Source organism: Lissotriton vulgaris, chromosome 3_1, assembly GCF_964263255.1.
Source record: "Lissotriton vulgaris chromosome 3_1, aLisVul1.2, whole genome shotgun sequence".
Lineage (NCBI taxonomy): Eukaryota > Metazoa > Chordata > Amphibia > Caudata > Salamandridae > Lissotriton > Lissotriton vulgaris.
In genome coordinates, this window is record NC_141689.1 from 1,703,346,689 (window position 1) to 1,703,366,909 (window position 20,221).

The window sequence follows — 20,221 nt, forward strand, 5'->3', positions numbered from 1 at the left end:
CTTGCTGCAGAACAGGATTTGTCATCTTTATACATTCTTTAAGCGGGAGACAAGCCACTAGGACTGGGGCCAGATAGGAGGTCATCTTCAGGCTTGGCTGAACAGCGTCTTCTTCATCCTTCTTTTTCTTAGGTCCCAGAAATCTGAGGATTAAGGTTCAGGGGTGCCCCTGAATACTGATTTTAGGAGTGCTACAGGTATTGGCAGTTAGTAGCCAATGGGCTACATACCTTTAGGGTGCCTATGCCTTTTGCATCTCCCCTCCGTTTTGGAAGGGAGCATCCCCTAACATGATTGGCAAAATTCCTTCCATCGAACATGGAGGATTTTCAAAGGTGGGGAGGTCACTTCAGCTCAGGACACCTTAGTGGTGGTCCTGGCTGAGAGGTGACACACCTCTCCTGACTACTAAATTTTCAGCCAACCTTGCCACCAAAGGTTGGGTTTGGCCAGGGGGGCGGGCATCCCCACTAGCTGGAGAAGCCCTGGATAGCATAACAAAGGGCAAGAAGCCTTTAAGGCTCACCACCCTGAATGCTGTTCCTGCTTGGGAGGAGGAGTAGAGCACCTCTACCCCAAGCAGGCTTTGTCCGTGACCCACGAGAGCACAATGGCTACCACCTCAGGGGGTCAGAAACATGTCTAAGTGTGGCAGGCTGGTGCAGACCAGTCAGCGGTACACTAGCGAGTCGGTAGTTTTTCAGGAGGCATCTCAAAGATGCCGAATGAGTGTATTTTATGATAAATCAAATATTGTCATCAGTGTGGGTTTATTTTAGCATTCAGTAAAGCCATCAAGGACATGTGAAGCTTGTAATGACAACCTCCCAGCCCTTGTACTCAATATGGCTTCACTGCACTTACAATGTCTAAGATTGGCCTTAGACACTGTAGGACATATCGCTCATGCAGCTATGTCCTTACCTGTGGTATAGTGTACTCTGCTTAAGGGCTGTGAGGCCTGCTAGATGGGTGACTCACCTATGCCACAGGCAGAGTTTGTAGGCATAGCACACAGGGATGTGTGCCATGTCTATTCTTAAGTTTTATCTGCGCCAAAACACACAATCTGCAATGGCATTGTGCATGTGTATGTGTTAAGTGGGGGTGTCTCAGGGTGTCACAATATATGCGTCAGCCATTAGAGACCCTCAGGTCACAAGACCCCTGGTACCAGTGGGACCTTTTACAAGAAATATGACACTGGCACCAGGAACCTGATTAGCAGGGACCCAGTGCACATTCAGTCAAAGTGCATCAGAAATCAGGTAAAAAGCAGGGGTTAACTATGAAAAAAATGGCACTTTCCTACAGATACTTTGGCTTGGAGTCAGTCCCTGTGCTACCTGCTGGGAGAAGCAATATTTTACACAAAGGCTGTATATGGAGAACAAGAAAAGTTTGGAGAAGAATGTTTGAAAGAGGCCATAAAAATCAGTTCTGAAGCGTAAACAGTGGCTCCACAGCTCCTGTTTGGAAAATATGCATACATGTCATATCAAAAATGTGGCTATGAAATCAAGTCTATTGTTTTTTTGCCCCCCACCATGCCACCTCAGATTAGACTCAGCCATATGCAAATAAGCTTTGTTCCTTCTCAAATAAGAACAGTCAAGCCAGAACTGCCAAGCAAGGAGCATGTCGCAACTGCGACAGAGTCATCATTGCAAGGAAACTTGGCCGGAAGGTCGCAAATGCTATCCAGTTATTTGTCTACAACCAACCATAAGGGCCTCTGCTACTGATAACTGGTGTTATTGTGCAAACCTGTCCAGTGAGTCTGCTCTGTGAACAGAGATCCAAACAAGGCTTGCCGCCATGGACCCTGTGAACTAAGAGCTGACAAATAGGAAGCTTAGTCTGTATACGGCAACAGAGACTGATGCAAAGTGTAAATACACTGCCCTACTTTACACTTTTTAGCCAAGGGTTGAAAAAGACATTGAACCGAGTTGCTTTGGTAACAAGTGAAATTGGCACCTGAGCCTCATCCTTGCCTACCCTGTATACCATTAGAAACTGTAAAGACAGACATTCAATCATAGCAGAATGAGAGGGATGCTAGAGAGAGGGAGGGTGTAACACTTCACTATTATATGCAACTAATTACAACCCTGTATTATTCTTTCATTGTATTTTGCATAGAAGCAGCTGTCCTTCTTAATGGATGGTGGGACGGGCGGGGGGAGTTGTGAGGGGAGGATTTAAATACCAAAAGCAAAAAATTTACTTACCTACAGCTGGCGGCCGCCGTCTCGGGCTTCTTCTGCTCTGGTCAGACTCCAATTCCACACAGGCTGGTGCACACTCCCAGGTCCTAGACACCAATCACACCACTGGTCTCATACGGGTGAGACAGCTTGCGAGAGCAGCGCTGTGACTGGCCTGAGCGGGCTTGTTTAATGCTCTCTCGGGTTCTAGGAGCCTATGTCTCTACTCCACCCTGCTATACAACACAGCTCGGTTGGAGAAAGATCAAAGTGTGCATGACAGTTTGGCTCGCCATAGACAGCTGGCAAAACCGTCATGCGTACTTACAGTGTGCACTACTACTCCCCCTGCTCTCATCTTGGCCCCGCCCTGACGTGGCTTGCTGGATCAAGAGCGAAAATAAAAATATAATGACAATAAAATGTTTTATTATCATTTTATTTTTCCTTACCTCAGCTGGTTCTCAGCAGGGGAGGCAAAGCTCCTCGGCCATAGCATGGAGCCTCCACTGGTTGTGAGTTATTTAGTTTTCTGTGTAAAAATACTTTTTGTTTTTGTCTGTTGGTCTGCTACTGAGTTCTGAATTCTTACTCCTACTCTACCTCCCTCACAAGAAAGCGACTGCTCGCCCTCACTACCCTCAGAGTAAAGTGCAGGAAAAGATTGTCAGACCCAGGAAACGTGTAGCAAACAACCCCAACCAGCAAAGTTGTGGGCCCATGGGGCTCCCTGAACGGGGTCTGACAAGTAGGATTAAAAAGTTTAATTGTATGCATTTTTGTCCAATATTTATTTATTTATTTATAAAGACCTCCGACACTGCCCTTTCCACTTATGGACTCAGGTCATGAAGACAGCTGTAGCAGGTGATCTCACCCTAAATGTTCATCAACAAATAGGAGACTGCGCAGTGACGAAAGGGACGTAAGTGCTCAACGCTCCCATGTCATCAACGTTTAAAATGTGTTTGAATGTCACTTTTTGCACTTCCGGTTATTTGATTAATTGACATCTATGTTGTACTTACAAGAATATCTAACAAGCACTTACAATGCAATGGTCTCGGCATTATTAAAGGTAAAGCTATTGGCATTGCTCATGACATTTTTTTTCATTTTCTTTTAAAACATAAATAAATGGTATTGTCATTTACAATGGCAATAAGTGAGCATTAGACAGTAGTAGAGAGTATTCCTGGACACTCTCTAATGCTCACCTATTGCCATTGTAAATGACAATACCATTTATTTATGTTTTTAAAAAAATGGAAAAAAATGTCATGAGCAATGCTAATAGCTCTACCTTTAATAATGCCTAGACCATTGCATTGTAAATGCTTGTTTTTAGAAGTTGCTGACAGAGGGATTGGTCCACAGTGATTGTGTTTTTTGTTTTCTTGAATCTTGGTGTTTGTGGAAGCAAATTGTCTAATCTTTTAAGGGTGTTGCCTCCTTGCGATGGTCAGGTTTTGTACAATGTAGAGAATTATCAGAAATAGAATTTTGTATGTGATGCAAGCAAATTTACAAAATATTCTTGCTTCAATGGGGTAACCGCATCAGTGACAACAGTATTGGTCGAAATGTGGGCAAACTTTCTCTTATTTGTAGCTGTCCTAGCTTTTTTATTTTTTGTGCATATTTATATAGCTCAAACTCCACCCAAAGGTATTGGAGCGCTTTACACGACCACTGGTTAATCAAACATTCAGGCACAGGGAGATTAAGCAATTTGCCCAGAATCACGACGCGACGCGACCCCCAGGTTCGAACCCTGTTTTCCAGGGCCAAAGTCGGCAGCTCTGGCCCTCAGACCACATCCTTTCCCAGCTTGGACAAGGAAGGTTGTTTTTAAGGGTTCTGGGTGTACATCTAGAATCTCAGCTAGAAGGTAATTTCTGTAGTGAATCAGGAACAGTGCAAATGAGTGGATATTTACTTTTAAATCTACTACAGGTATATCAGTTTGATTCTAAGGAGGAGCGTAGGTTGAAATTGTTTCTCTTTCCCATGTTGTTCATGTGTAACTGAATATGAGGTTTAATTAAATAAAGGCAAGTGACTTTGAAGACTCGAAGGCTGTGAAGTTGAAATTCACAGCAGTGATTTCATGGCTGCAGGGGGACAGTGCAGTTCGGTGGTGATTATGAGACACTCAGGACAGCGGGGCTCAGCCTCTTTCTCATATAGATGCATTACTATTATATCAAATACGGCTGAGAGATCTGGAAGGGTCATTAGGCATGCAAAACCTCGGTCCAGGATCCGAAGGCCATCGTCGACTCTTTTGAATGTTGTGTGTGTCACACAGCTGCCCTCTGGCTGGGACCCTGATGACTTCTCATGAAGTGGGTACTTTGTTTCGATGAAATGTTTGAGTGGTTTAAGAAGATGACATGTTTGCAATAAAGCAGGATGGAGGTGATTATCTTTGTGTTCTGGGGCGTACACGACATTTCAGGGGAGCAGTTTCAAAATCAATTGTTCTGTTTTTTTTGTTGCATTTTTATACAGCGCCAACTCAAGCCCATGGTATCGGAGCGCTTTACGCGAGTACCAGTTGCCTTACATACAGACATACTCATTTTTATATTTTGAGGCACAGGGAGAGATTTCCCTTGAATCACAGGATGCTTGAGCCGCCCGCCACGCTCGATCCTAGGTCCCTCGCTTCAAGGTCGGCCACTCTAGCCGTTATGCCACATCAGTCTGGCATACTTACAACATAAAACCTGAGGATTTCCTCTAGGAGGAGTGGAAACTGTACATAGACCTTATTCAGAAAAATACTCGTGAATTGTACTAGAGACCTAATTCACTTTACACTCTCGAAGTCAACTTACACTCTTGACACATCTAAGCTCGAGCACTTGCTTCTGTTAAAAGCAGCTCTTCTTCTGCAGACCTGCCCGTGTACTCGTCATGCCTTCGGGGAGCTGAGCTGAACCTATTGCCCGATGATCATCAATCATGCGGATTCCAGGTGGCATGGGTTTAAATAAACATCAAGCTCCTCGGATGATTGTTTGCAGCGTCATGTTTGCAATAAAGCAGGATGGAGGTGATTATCTTTGTGTTCTGGGGCGTACACGACATTTCAGGGGAGCAGTTTCAAAATGAATTGTTCTGTTTTTTTTTTTTGCATTCTTATACAGCGCCAACTCAAGCCCATAGTATCGGAGCGCTTTACGCGAGTACCAGGGGGAGCTGAGCTGAACCTATTGCCCGATGATCATCAATCATGAGGATTTCAGGCGGCATGGGTTTAAATAAACATCAAGCTCCTCGGATGATTGTTTGCACCATCATGTTTGCAATAAAGCAGGATGGAGGTGATTATCTTTGAGTTCTGGGGCGTACACGACATTTCAGGGGAGCAGTTTCATAATGAATTGTTCTGTTTTTTTTGTTGCATTTTTATACAGCGCCAATTCAAGCCCATAGTATCGGAGCGCTTTACGCGAGTACCAGTTGCCTTACATACAGACATATTCATTTTTATATTTTGAGGCACAGGGAGACATTTCCCTTGAAACACAGGATGCTTGAGCCGCCCGCCACGCTCGATCCTAGGTCCCTCGCTTCAAGGTCTGCCTCTCTAGCGTTACGCCACATCAGTCTGGCATACTTACAACATAAAACCTGAGGATTTCCTCTAGGAGGAGTGGAAACTGTACATAGACCTTATTCAAAAAAATACTCGTGAATTGTTCTAGAGACCTAATTCACTTTACACTCTCGAAGCCAACTTACACTCTCGACACATCTAAGCTCGAGCACTTGCTTCTGTTAAAAGCAGCTCTTCTTCTGCAGACCTGCCCGTGTACTCGTCATGCCTTCGTCAGGATGCATCCATTATAAATGCAGCACCTTATCCACTGTGGACGCTTTCATTGCTGTTCCAGGGTCCGGACTACAGATCCCAGACTGCCATGCGGCTTGAATGGAGCTGTGCTTCCACAGCCTGGCCACAGCGGGCGTCCTCGCCCAGAAGAGGTCGGACTAGGTCTCTAGTGTCAGGTGGGCGGGAAATCCCTCCACCTGGCAAGCGAGGTGTGACCCTTCTGACCTCTGCTGTGGGGCCATTAATGAGGGGGATCTCGAAAGTGGCGGCTGAAATGTCGTGTATGTGCGGCCACAAACCAGGGGCAGATATGAGCGACCCCCACTGGAGCCCGGCTTATGCTGCGCGGACTCTGCAGACTGGGGGGGGGGTGCCTCAAAGGAGGGCTCGGGAACCGACAGAGGCACAAAACAACCGAGCGTGCCCTGGGCTTGCCTCTAGCTGCAGTGGACTCTGGCCACCAAGCGTTTGGGAGGGGGAGGGAGGGGGGGGCTGAGCTGAACCTATTGCCCGATGATCATCAATCATGCGGATTCGAGGTGGCATGGGTTTAGATAAACATCAAGCTCCTAGGATGATTGTTTGCAGCGTCTGGAGGGGGGCGGGATACTATGGGAACAAAGACACGGACAGCGGGAGAGGGCGAGAAAAAAGACGACGAGGAAAGAGCAGCCTAATTACACGGAGGCAAGCTCCGTCTTTTTCGGATTTGGGGGCGTGTTCGGTGGGCGTGGCTAAAAAGTGGAAAGAAGAACACTGAACACACCTCCAAATCCGAAAAGGACGGAGCCTATTCGGAGTGACGGCTCTCTCCTCCAATGGCTGGCCTCCATTTAGGAAGCCAGCCAATGGGAGAGAGCCAAAATTAGAGGCGGAATGAAGAGCCCCTCTAAGAAACATAAGATCTCGCTACTTCCGGTTCTGACGAACCGGATAGTACCTCGACCTAAAAACTTAACAAGTGTACCTGCACCTTGAAGATAAATGTGTACCCACTACCGGTAATATAAGGTTAACAATATATTGGAGATCCATATCATACAAAACTGGGTATGTATTTTATCGAAAGGAAGGCTATTTGGACAGGTGCAAAGCAAAGTGATTGAGCAACTTGCTTAAGAAGCACACTGGTAAAAAAAAAATAGAATATTCAAAATAATAAGGAAAAAGTTCCGAGAGTATATAGATAGAAGGAAGTGAAACAATAAGCCGTTTAACAACAACACCATAGCAAGATTGCTATTGATTGTCAAAAAGGCTGTGTGAACAATACCAGTTACATTGAAGACATTTTCGAAAGGTGTCTGTCACTGTGTTATTTGAGACGTATTTCACGAGCACATTGACAATAATATTATGCTTTTATAAAAACATGAATAAATCATGCGCTGCTTCTAAGAAAGAAGATTTTTTGCACCCTAATATCAGTGTTTTCTGGAATGACTATGTAAATGTATCTGTTAAATAAAGAACACATTATCAAGTTTTCCATTTATAAAGCCTAGCTTTGTCAAAACGTCAAAAATATCGCTGCTGGGTTGTTATTACATTTAGATTTTGAAATTAATTACAAATGCGGAAACAGCATGCATTTCAGAGGTCTTGTCTAGTACTTATCGGTGTACTTCATAATCAATTGCTGCTTTCCGTTTACTGGTGCAATTTAAATATTTAAACACATCGATAAATGCCCAGAGCGCACATGCTCGTACGTCAGAGACGCGTTTTCAGTCTGGATAGATTTTAAGAGAAAGGTGGACGTGGACGTGAAAAACGTGAATCCTGTTTTTTCTAAATACATAAACAGTACCCGTAGGGTCTACCAGGCTGTGAAAGTTTCACTAATCGTTGAAACATAAAAGGGAAGGAAAGTGGTATTTTTTAATCTAATTGTCTCTGTCATCAGCATAGCATTTATGCAAGTTAAATGTATCTCCCGGGCAGTGCGGACCGGCTTTGCTGTGAGGCCTGTGCGTAGGGCTGCAGCTGACAAAACCAGGTGGCAGCGTCATTTATGTGAACCAGCGTCATAAAATCGCTGAGCATTGTACAAGGGCGGCCATGAACTCTTCGACCCTCGTTTGACTTTGCATGTGAGTCCTAATGTGAACATTTCATACATTCATGTGGAGCTGTGTCGAATCGCAAGTTCTTTCAGCATTGCTTATGACCACAGGGGAAAAAAGTCACAATGTTCCACCTCGTCAGCTGACCATCAACAAATAAGTCACTTCTGCCTGCCTGGCAGATGAATGCTGTTATTCTATTAGAGCACAATTGGATGATTGTATAAGCATTTGAAATGGGAGTTGGCAAATTTAGTATGCGCGCCACCCTGCATTTATGTAACACAAATATCTATTTTTGTCATAGATGATCTTTCTTTATAACATTTGTTTTTAATACCACCAGAGGAGACTCTTTTAAGATTAGCGTTGCTAAATGTTTAACAACGTGTCCTGATTTTTTTGGCCATAACGTAAATCAGTTTGTAAAGAGCAAGGATATTGGCTTGATATGGATCACATCCGCGTTATTTTTCAGAATATATCCCTGTTTTTAAGTAAGATCGCAGCATGACGCCCTCTTCTCATTTGCTTAAGTTCTCCTAAAAACGTGAATCGTTTTCTTGGCTCTATTCCTTTTTCTCTTTTTTTTTTTGATTTCAGTAATTTTTTTATTGAAAATAAAAAGCATATTTACATGGTACTGGGTGAAACACATGGGGAAAAAAGAAAGAAAGAAAAAGAAGCGCAGGGGGGGGGGTTGTCAAGCATTGTCTACATTGGCTTAAATTAGTTTGGCTCTTGACAGTCCATTCTTCAGCTTGTTCCATCTTCTTCTCTCCGTTCTTGCTGGTAACAGTTTCCCCCCCCGTGTCCCTTTGCATCCAGTATGGTTATCTTTCCGCCCCCCTGGTCATGAGAGGAGATAGAAGATCAAAAGAAGAAAGTGTCTGAGTAGAGAGAGACGTAGGCGCATTATGTTGTTGGGTAGGGTGCATGTGTACGTTTTATAGTGTTGTCTGGTCTTGGTGTTTAGGGTGGTTTGTGGGAGGACAAGTAGTTGTCTAGTGACAGCCATATCTCGCTCTTTTTCCCTGAGTCCCTTTGGTTGTTGGACGTTATGGTGTCGGCTCCCCTTAGGACAATGACCCAGTTGAGCCATGCTTTAAAGGTGGCCTTTGCTGTGTCCTTCCAGTTATACAACACCGTTTTGACCGCTGCTGTGAGCAGGAGGTCAATCAGGTCTCGGTCACTTGCGGCTGTTATGGAGGGGTCAGTGTACCCCAGAATTAGGTGGTGGAACTCCATTGTTAGTGTGGCCCCTGTCACGTCATTGATTAGCTTGATTATGGAGTGCCAGAACTTCTTTGTTTTGGTGCAGTGGAAGAGGAGGTGTGCTAGGTCCCCCTTCTGCCTGTTACAGTTCCAGCAGGAGTCAGTCTCTCTGATGCCCATGTTGGCTAGCCGTGCTGGGGTCCAGTAGGCCCTGTGCACTAGCCAGAATTTTGTTTGATCAAGGGTCGTTGTCACCTTCCTCCTTGATGTGGAGGACCATAAGTCTGCCCTTTCCTTCTCGCTTAGCTCTCTCCCTGCTACTTCTTCCCATTGGCTTAAAGTTCTGTTATTCAATGTGGACGTTTTGGGGGTCATGGCTCTGTATATGTGTGCTACCTGGTGTCCTGTGATGTTCAGGCTATTAGCGTATTGTGTTATTGATAGGGTGAGCGTGTTTATGTTGGCTTTGGCTATTGCTACTCTTATTTTAAGGAAGTTATAGAGCTCTATGTTGTCGAAATTGTATTGTTGTCCGAGCTTGTCAAACATTGTCTGGTTCCCTGTCTCCTGTAGCTGGCGCACCATTGGTATGCCTTGTCTGTACCAAGTATGCATATCTAGTGTTTTATTCCTGTATCTAATTCTGGGGTTGTGCAATAGCGACTCTAGCTGAGTTTGTCTTACGCTGATGTCTAGTAGTTTGTCTAATTTTAGTAGGGCCAGTCGTGTGTTCCTGAGGATTGCGTTCTGTTTAATCGTGGGGTGTTTTGTTGCTGTGAGTAGAGCTACGGGTTCCATTCCTCCTAGTAGTCTCCGCTCTAGGGAGAGCCAGGCCGGGGTGTAATCTTTCTTTGGCAATATCCAGTGTAGGCCCTGTGCTGCCAAGCAGGCTGTTTGGAAGGTTCTAAAGTTTGTTATGTTCAGACCTCCTAGAGTCTTGGGGAGTCTGAGTTTCTGAAGGCTGATTCTAGGTTCCTTCCCTCTCCATAGGAATGTGTTTAGTAGTTTGTCCAGTTTCTTGTGAAAGTCAGGTGTGTAGGTTAGTGGTAACATGTTGAGCGTGTAGTTGATCATAGGGGTGACCATCATTTTGATGGTCTCAACCCTTCCCCACCATGTAGTAAATCGTGGCAACCATCCCTCTAGTTTCTCCCTTATTTTGTGTAAGATTGCTTGTTCGTTCTGGTCCACTGTGGTCCGCAAATATCTCTCGAACAGGAGGCCCAGGTACTTAATGGCTTTCTTCTGCCATGTGAGACCTGAGGTCCCCAGCACCGTCTTGTCGGTGTGTATATTCAGTGGTTTGCATTCAGATTTCTCTCTGTTAAGTTTGTAACCTGACACTTGCGCGAACTGGTCTATGGTCTCCATTAGTGCTTTAATGGAGCTCTCAGGGTCCTCTGTTACAATGAGGACATCGTCCGCATACGCAGCTAATTTGAAGGATTCGCCCTCTATAGGTATGCCTCTAATGTCAGGGTTTGAGCGGATCATGCTCAGTAGGGGTTCAATCGCTAGTAGGAAAAGCCCCGGGGATAGCGGGCATCCCTGCCTCGTTCCTCTTTTAAGATCTAGTAGCTCCGATGTGCCTCCATTCACCACCACGCGGGCTTTGGGTTCATTGTATAGTGCCATTACCATCTTCCTATAATTTTGGCCCAGTCCGAATTTTTGCATGCATTGGTCTAAGTAGGGCCATGACATTCTGTCGAAAGCTTTTTCAGCATCGAGGGCGATCATGACCGCCGCGTTGTTGCTTTTGGCCGCGTGGTTGATTACGTGGCATAGCAATCTTGTATTGTATTGGGACAACCTGTTCTTCAGGTATCCCACTTGCGCGCAGTGTATGAGGGACGGAAGGCATGTGTTGAGCCTGGTGGCAAGGATCTTGGCATATATTTTGCAGTCTACATTGATAAGTGAGATTGGTCTGTAGTTTTTCGGATGTTGTGCGTCCTTGCCTTCTTTGGGGATCACTATAATGTTGGCTTCCGCCATAGACGGCGTCATGCGGCCATTATGTATGCAGCTCGCAAAGACTGCTGTCATTGTTGGCCTTAGTGCTGCGATGTAATGTTTATAGAACTTGGCTGTGAAGCCGTCAGGCCCTGGGGCTTTTTATCTTTCAGGCTTTTGACTTCTCTCTCTATCTCATCTCCAGTTATTTCTGAGTCTAGTATGTCCTTCTGTGCTTTTGACAGTGTTGGAGTTGTGACGCTTCCCAGTAGCTCCTTCCCCCCATCTGCCTTTAGCATGTTGTCTTTTTTGTATAGCCGTTCGTAAAAGTCTCTGAAAGTGTCCAGTATTTCCCTTGTTCGATGTGTGTGATTTGTTCGTGCTGTCTTTGACTGCTGCTATTGTGTGCTGTCTCTGTTTGCCTTTGAGGTATGCCGCGAGTGCCTTCCCTGCCCTGTTGGCCGAGCATAGGTTAATTGCTCTGTACTTTTTAATCCAGGTTCCTGCCCTCTCACTAAGGATCTTGTTTAATTCGTACTTTTTCTTTGTTTGTGTTGTGAGGGTGTCAGCTATCCTTTTGTTCCTTTCTTTGTTCTGTCTTCCTTTAATGTTCATTATAGTCCCTCTTACAGTAGCTTTCATTGCGTCCCATAGTGTCTCTCTTCCTATGTCTGCTGTGTCATTGTTTGATAGGTAATCCTTGATTGCAAGTTCTATTTCAATACTGCTGCTGGTCTTTTTGAGGAGGTCATCGTCAAACCTCCATCTTCGTGTGGGATGCTCGTTGTGTCTGCCCGTTAGAGTCAGGCAGATGTGAGAGTGGTCTGAAATCGCTCTTGGGCCTATCTCCGTGTGCGCTATAAGGTGTGTGTGAGTGTCTGATATCAGTATATAGTCGATCCTGCTGTATGAGTTGTGTGGATTTGAGTAAAAGGTGTATTCCCTCTCATAAGGGTTTTGTAGCCTCCACGGGTCTGCTAGTCTGAGTCTAGCGCAGAGGTCCTGTAGTGGGTTGCCCCTCTGCGTATTCAGGCTGTGTCTTTGTGGGTGTCTGTCTATGGCTGGGTCCAGTACCTGGTTTATGTCGCCCGCTACTATTAGCAGTTCCCCCAACGGCAGCGCTTCTAGTTCCTTGCCTGTCTGTTCCCAGAATGCCTTATCCTCCGTATTTGGTCCGTAAATGTTAGCCACATGTATAGGTTCTTCTCCCCTGAGCAGGCTGGTGTTTAGTAACCTCCCCTCTTCGTCACTCTTTGTTTTGACTGGTGATAGTTTTGACTTTTTGCTAAGTATAGTAATGACTCCGTTTTTTTTGTTCTTTGCAGGTGTCCCTATTACGTGACCTATCCATCCTGCCTTAAGACGGTCTATGTCTTCTTCAGCTAGCCTGGTCTCCTGTAGGACATAAATATCACTTTTTAGTTTGAACAGGTGATCTAGGACTTTCCTTCTCTTAACTGGGTGGTTGAGACCCTTCACATTCATCGATACTACTCTTATGTCCGTTTTGAGATTATGGTTCATGTTGTGTGTCAATTCCGTTCTTGCCTGGCTGGCTTCCCTGTTGGCCTCCTACTTGTCTTTGTTCTGTACTTTGTTCCTCTGCCTGCTCTCTCTTGAAGAAGAATAAGGGTGTAGAAAAGTGGGGAAAGAAAAGAAGATAGTGTCAGCCCATGTGCGTGTACCCCGCACCCCCCTCCCCCCCTTTACCCCCCTCCCATCCATCCCCCCTCCCCCCCTTACTACTATTCCTTTTTCTCAATTGAACAAAAAGGAATTGAAGGTAAAGCAGCAGCGGAAGCATAATGAATTACTGGATTGTGTTTTCAATGCAGGTGTTTTTTGCATATGTTTATGGGAAGTTCTATGCCAGATTTCCATGGTATGAAAGAGTGCAAATTGACATGCAATCGATCTTGTTTACAAAGTCACTAGTTATCCGGATTGTCTGTCCTGAATAAGGTACTCCTGGAGCTACGTTGCCACTGATGTCCCATTGGGTAAAAACTAAAGCCGAGTTCTCATAACCAGTTTAGACTAAAATGAGACTTATTTTTAGGTTTCTTGTCAGAGTGTATTTTCTTTATTTCCAATAACATTTTCTTATTGACCTTTCATTATAGAATGATTCTGAAAAATGAGAAATATGTTAGGTCAAATTAGGGAACCATACCTTGAAAATAATGTATTTTTGGGTCTGGCTAGAGACAGCATTAGCTGGGTTGCAAGTGTTTATACGGTACACGCCAATTGAGGAGAAAATGTCAGGTTCGTCCTCATGGCAACCTTGTTCATTCACATGTTAATTTAGCAACAGTCTTCAGCCTTTTATTGATTGTACAAGTCCATAATGACTTATGGAGTTTCTCTGCTTTACAAGATATACATTACAGAAGCGCATACATAGGAACCGACAGACCTGCAGAGTTTATCTCAACATCACACGCCCATGACCCTTTAACCCTTTCCATGCTCATGACGAGCTCAGCTCGTCATGAGGCACAGTGGAGCTGTGCTGATGACGAGCTGAGCTCGTCATGAAATAAGGTAAATCTGAATTCTTCAGCACCGGAGGGGAAAATGTGCAGCAGCGATGTGGTTAAATACTGGACCATTCACAGTGTGATAACTGAATGCCAGAGTCATTTAAGGCATTGGCAATGTGGGAAATTTCCTAGGGCCCCAGCACCCATGACACCCACTTGGAAAGTGATAACAGAGTGAATGAAATCCAGATTACTTTTTTTTACTTCAACATCTTGCACAACTGGACTATCTAACCTTAATCCTTGCACTCCCAGGCTGCTATGCAGAACTAAATGAAACAAATAATATTTTTTGTCTCTTTCCTTACTTGGCCTCACCTCTTGTACCTCATCTCCCTCTCTTTACCCCACTCTTTCTATACTTAATTGTACACCACTATGTTTATACCACAAGTATGAACTTTCTCCAACACCCTCTTTTTCTCTCACAACCTAACATCTTTATCTCACTTTAACACCCTCTGTGCCTATTCTTTATCTGTGCAAAAACAACAGTTGATGGACAGAATGCGGAACAATGTCATACATTCACCCCAGTACAGAGATCTGTGCCTAAATCCATCTTTTTTTTGCACTCCACACCACCCCAGTTCAGACATGGCCATATGCAAATCAGCCTTGACCCTGTGCCTCATGGGTACAGTCCAGCCCGAACTGCCAAGCCATGTCTTCCCTAGTCCGGAATCATGCATCCTAGGACCGGTTTCTGGCTATCAGTTGTCATCAGCCTGGATAGCTTGACTCCAGTGGTGTGGAGAGCACGGGACTCACGTCTGAGCATACCCGTCCCACTCGGGGTGACAAATGCAAAAACAACAGTTGATGGACAGAATGCAGAACAATGTCAAACATTCACCCCAGTACAGAGATCTGCGCCTAAATCCATCATTTTTTTGCACTCCACACCACCCCAGTTCAGACATGGCCATATGTAAATCAGCCTTGACTCTGTGCCTCATGGGAACAGTCCAGCCGGAACTGCCAAGCCATGTCTTCCGTGGACCGGAATCAAGCATTCTAGGACCGGTTGCTGGCTATCAGCCGCCATCAGCCAGGATAGGTTGACTCCAGTGGTGTGGAGAGCACGGGACTCACGTCTGAGCATACCCATCCCACATGGGGTGACGAATGCAAAAACAACAGTTGATGGACCGAATGCAGAACAATGTCATACATTCACACCAGTACAGAGATCTGGGCCTAAATCCATCATTTTTTTGCACTCCACACCACCCCAGTTCAGACATGACCATATTCAAATCAGCCTTTACCCTGTGCATCATGGGAACAGTCCAGCTCGAACTGCCAAGCCATGTCTTCCCTGGACCGAAATCAAGCATCCTAGGACCGGTTTCTGGCTATCAGCCGTCATCAGCCAGGATAGCTTGACTCCAGTGGAATCGAGAGCACGGGACTCACGTCTGAGCATTGCCGTCCCATTCGGGTTGACGAATGCAAAAACAACAGTTGATGGACAGAATGCAAAACAATGTCATACATTCACCCTAGTACAGAGATCTGGGCCTAAATCCATCATTTATTTGCACTCCACACCACCCCAGTTCAGACATTGCCATATGTAAATAAGCCTCGACCCTGTGCCTCATGGGAACAGTCCAGCCAGAACTGCCAAGCCATGTCTTCCCTGGACCGGAATCAAGCATCCTAGGACCAGTTTCTGGCTATCAACTGTCATCAGCCAGGATAGCTTGACTCCAGTGGTGTGGAGAGCACGGGACTCATGTCTGAGCATATCCGTCCCACTCGGGGTGACAAATGCAAAACCAACAGTTGATGGACAGAATGCAGAACAATGTCATACATTTACCCCAGTACAGAGATCTGTGCCTAAATCCATCATTTTTTTGCACTCCACACCACCCCAGTTCAGACATGGCCATATGCAAATCAGCCTTGACCCTGTGCCTCATGGGAACAGTCCATCCCGAACTGCCAAGCCATGTCTTCCCTGGACCGGAATCAAGCGTCCTAGGACCGGTTTCTGGCTATCAGCCGTCATCAGCCAGGATAGCTTGACTCCAGTGGTGTGGAGAGCAAGGGACTCACGTCTGAGCATACCCGTCCCACTCGGGGTGACAAATGCAAAAACAACAGTTGATGGACAGAATGCAGAACAATGTCATACATTCACCCCAGTACAGAAATCTGGGCCTAAATCCATCATTTTTTTGCACTCCACACCACCCCAGTTCAGACATGGCCAAATGTAAATCAGCCTTGACCATGTGCCTCATGGGAACAGTCCAGCCCGAACTGCCAAGCCATGTCTTCCCTGGACCGGAATCAAGCATCCCAGGACCGGTTTCTGGCTATCAGCCGTCATCAGCCAGGATAGCTTAAATCCAGTGGTGTGGGGAGCACGGGACTCATGACTGACCATACCCGTCCCACTCGGGGTGACAAATGCAAAAACAACAGTTGATGGACTGAATGCAGAATAATGTCATACATACACCCCAGTACAGAGATCTGGACCTAAATCCATCATTTTTTTGCACTCCACACAACCCCAGTTTAGACATGGCCATATGTAAATCAGCCGTGACTATGTGCCTCATGGGTATACAACTGTTTCAACGCAACTTTTACAACGCATACTTTTTAAAGGCACACCATTACAACGCAGGATCCTTTACAACGAATGCCTTTACAACGCATGACATTACATAGCAGATGCTATTACAATGCATGCCATTACAACGTAAGTATAGGTAAGTATATCATTTTATTTAAACATTTGTTATGGGGTACAGTTGTATTTTTAGGGTTCAGGGCTAGGTTTGGGCTATGGGGTACAGGGGTATTTTTAGGGTTCAGGGCTGGATTTTGTTTATGGGGTACAGGGGTATTTTTAGGGTTCAGGGCTGGGTTTGGGTTATGGGGTACAGGGGTATTTTTAGGGTTCAGGGCTAAGTTTGGGTTTTGGGGTACAGGGGTATTTTTAGGGTTCAGGGCTGGGTTTGGGTTATGGGGTACAGGGGTATTTTTAGGGTGCAGGGCTGGGTTTGGGTTATGGGGTACAGGGGTATTTTTAGGGTTCAGGGCTAGGTTTGGGTTATGGGTAACAGCGGTATTTTTAGGGTTCAGGGCTGGGTTTGGGTTATGGGGTACAGGGGTCTTTTTAGGGTTCAGGGCTGGGTTTGGGTTATGGGGTACAGGGGTATTTTTAGGGTTCAGGGCTGGGTTTGGGTTTTACACTAACTGGATTTTGTATATTATTTTTAAACACCTACACTATTTAAAAAAAATATATAAATATATTTACAAATATATTAATAAAAAATTAATTTAATAAATGAAATTAAGTAAATATTTATTAATTACATTTGTTAATAAATAATATACTTACTTAGACTTACGTTGTAATGGCATGCGTTGTAATAGCATCTGCTATGTAATGTCATGCGTTGTAAAGGCTTTCGTTGTAAAGGATCCTGCGTTGTAAAAAGTTGCGTTGTAATGGTGTGCGTTGAAAAAGTATGCGTTGTTATATCATACATCCGCCTCATGGGAACAGTCCAGCCCGAACTGCCAAGCAATGTCTTCAAAGGACCGGAATCAGGCATCCTAGGACCGGTTTCTGGCTATCAGCTGTCATCAGCCAGGATAGCTTGACTCCAGTGTTGTGGAGAGCACGGGACTCATGTCTGAGCATACCCGTCCCACTTAGGTGACAAATGCAAAAACAACAGTTGATGGTCAGAATGCAGAACAATGTCATACATTCACCCCAGTACAGAGATCTGCGCCTAAATCCATCATTATTTTGCACTCAACACCACACCAGTTCAGACATGGCCATATGTAAATCAGCCTTGACCCCGTGCCTCATGGGAACAGTCCAGCTCGAACTGCCAAGCCATGTCTTCCCTGGACCGGAATCATGCATCCTACGACCGGTTTCTGGCTATCAGCCGTCATCAGCCAGGATAGCTTGACTCCAATGGTGTGGAGAGCACGGTACTCACGTCTGAGCATACCCGTCCCACTCGGGGTGACGAATGCAAAAACAACAGTTGATGTACAGAATGCAGAGCAATGTCATAGATTCACCCCGGTACAGAGATCTGGGTCTAAATCCATCATTTTTTTGCTTTCCATACCACCCCATTTCAGACATGGCCATAATCAAATCAGCCTTGACCCTGTGCCTCATGGGAACAGTCCAGCCCGAACTGCCAAGAAATATCTTACCTGGACCGGAAACAAGCATCCTAGGACCGGTTTCTGGCAATCAGCTGTCATCAGCCAGGTTAGCTTGACTCCAATGTTGTGGAGAGCACGAGACTCACGTCTGAGCATACCCGTCCCACTCGGGATGACAAATGCAAAAACAACAGTTGATGGAGAGAATGCAGAACAATGTCATACATTCACCCCAGTACAGAGATCTGGGCCTAAATCAATCATTTGTTGCACTCCACACCACCCCAGTTCAGACATGGCCCTATGAAAATCAGCCTTGACCCTGTGCCTCATGGGAACAGTCCAGCCCGAACTGCCAAGCCATGTCTTCCCTGGACCGGAATCAAGCATCCTAGGACCGGTTTCTGGCTATCAGCCGTCTTCAGGATAGCTTGAGTCCAGTGGTGTGGAGACCACAAGACTCACTTCTGAGCATACCCGTCCCACTCGGGGTGACAAATGCAAAAACAACTGTTGATGGACAGAATGCAGAACAATGTCATACATGTTCCCCAGTACAGAGATCTGGGCCTAAATCCATCATTTTTTAGCAATCCATACCACCCCAATTCAGACATGGCCATATGCAAATCAGCCTTGACCCTGTGCCTCATGAGAACAGTCCAGCCCGAACTGCCAAGCCATGTCTTCCCTGGACGGGAATCAAGCATCCTAGGAATAGTTTCTGGCTATCAGCTTTCATCAGCCAGGATAGCTTGACTCCAGTGGTGTGGAGAGCACAGGAATCACATCTGAGCATACCTGTCCCACCCGGGGTGAAAAATGCAAAAACAAAAGTTGATGGACAGAATGCAGAAAAATGTCATACATTCTCCCCAGTACAGAGATCTGAGCCTAAATCCATCATTTTTTTGCACTCCACACCACCCCTGTTCAGACATGACCGTATGCAAATCAGCCTTGACCCTGTGCCTCATGGGAACAGTCCAGCCCGAACTGCCAAGCCATGTCTTCCCTGGACCGGAATCAAGCATCCTAGGACTGGTTTCTGGCTATCAGCCGTCATCAGCCAGGATAGCTTGACTCCAGTGGTATGGAGAGCACAGGACTCACATCTAAGCATACCCGTCCCACTCGGGGTGACAAATTCAAAAACAACAGTTGATGGACAGAATGCAGAACAATGTCATACATTCACCCCAGTACAGAGATCTGGACCTAAATCCATCATTTTTTTGCACTCCACACCACTCCAGTTCAGACATGGCCAAATGCAAATCAGCCCTGACCCTGTGCCTCATGGGAACAGTCCAGCCCGAACTGCCAGGACATGTCTTCCCTGGATTGGGATCAAGCATCCTAGGACCGGTTTCTTGCTATCAGCCGTCATCAGCCAGGATAGCTTGACTCCAGTGGTGTGGAGAGCACTGGACTCACGTCTGAGTATACCCGTTCCACTCGGGGTAACAAATGAAAAAACAACAGTTGATGGACAGAATGCAGAACAATGTCATACATTCACCCCAGTACAGAGATCTGGGCCTAAATCCATCATTTTTGTGTTTGCCCTCCACAACATCCCAGTTCAGATATTGCCAAATGCAAATCAGCCTTGACCCTGTGCCTCATAGGAACAGTCCAGCCTGAACTGCCAAGCCATGTCTTCCCTGAACCGGAATCAAGCATCCTAGGACCAGTTTCTTTCAATCAGCCATCATCAGCCAGGATAGCTTGACTACGGTAGTGTGGAGAGCACGAGACTCACGTCTGAGCAAACCCGTCCCACTCGGGGTGAAAAATGCAAAAACAAAAGTTGATGGACAGAATGCAGAAAAATGTCATACATTCACCCCAGTACAGATACCTGGGCCTAAATCCATCATTTATTTGCACTCCACACCACTCCAGTGCAGACATGGCCATATGCAAATCCGCCTTGACCCTGTGCCTCATGGGAACAGTCCAGCCCGAACTGCCAAGCCATGTCATCCCTGGACCGGAATCAAGCATCCTAGGACCGCTTTCTGGCTATCAGCGGTCATGAGGCAGGATAGCTTGACTCCAGTGGTGTGGAGAGCATGGGGCTCACGTCTGAGCATATCTGTTCCACTCGGTGTGACAAATGCAAAAACAACAGTTGATGGACAGAATGCAGAACAATGTCATACATTCACCCCAGTACAGATACCTGGGCCGAAATCCATCATTTTTTTGCAC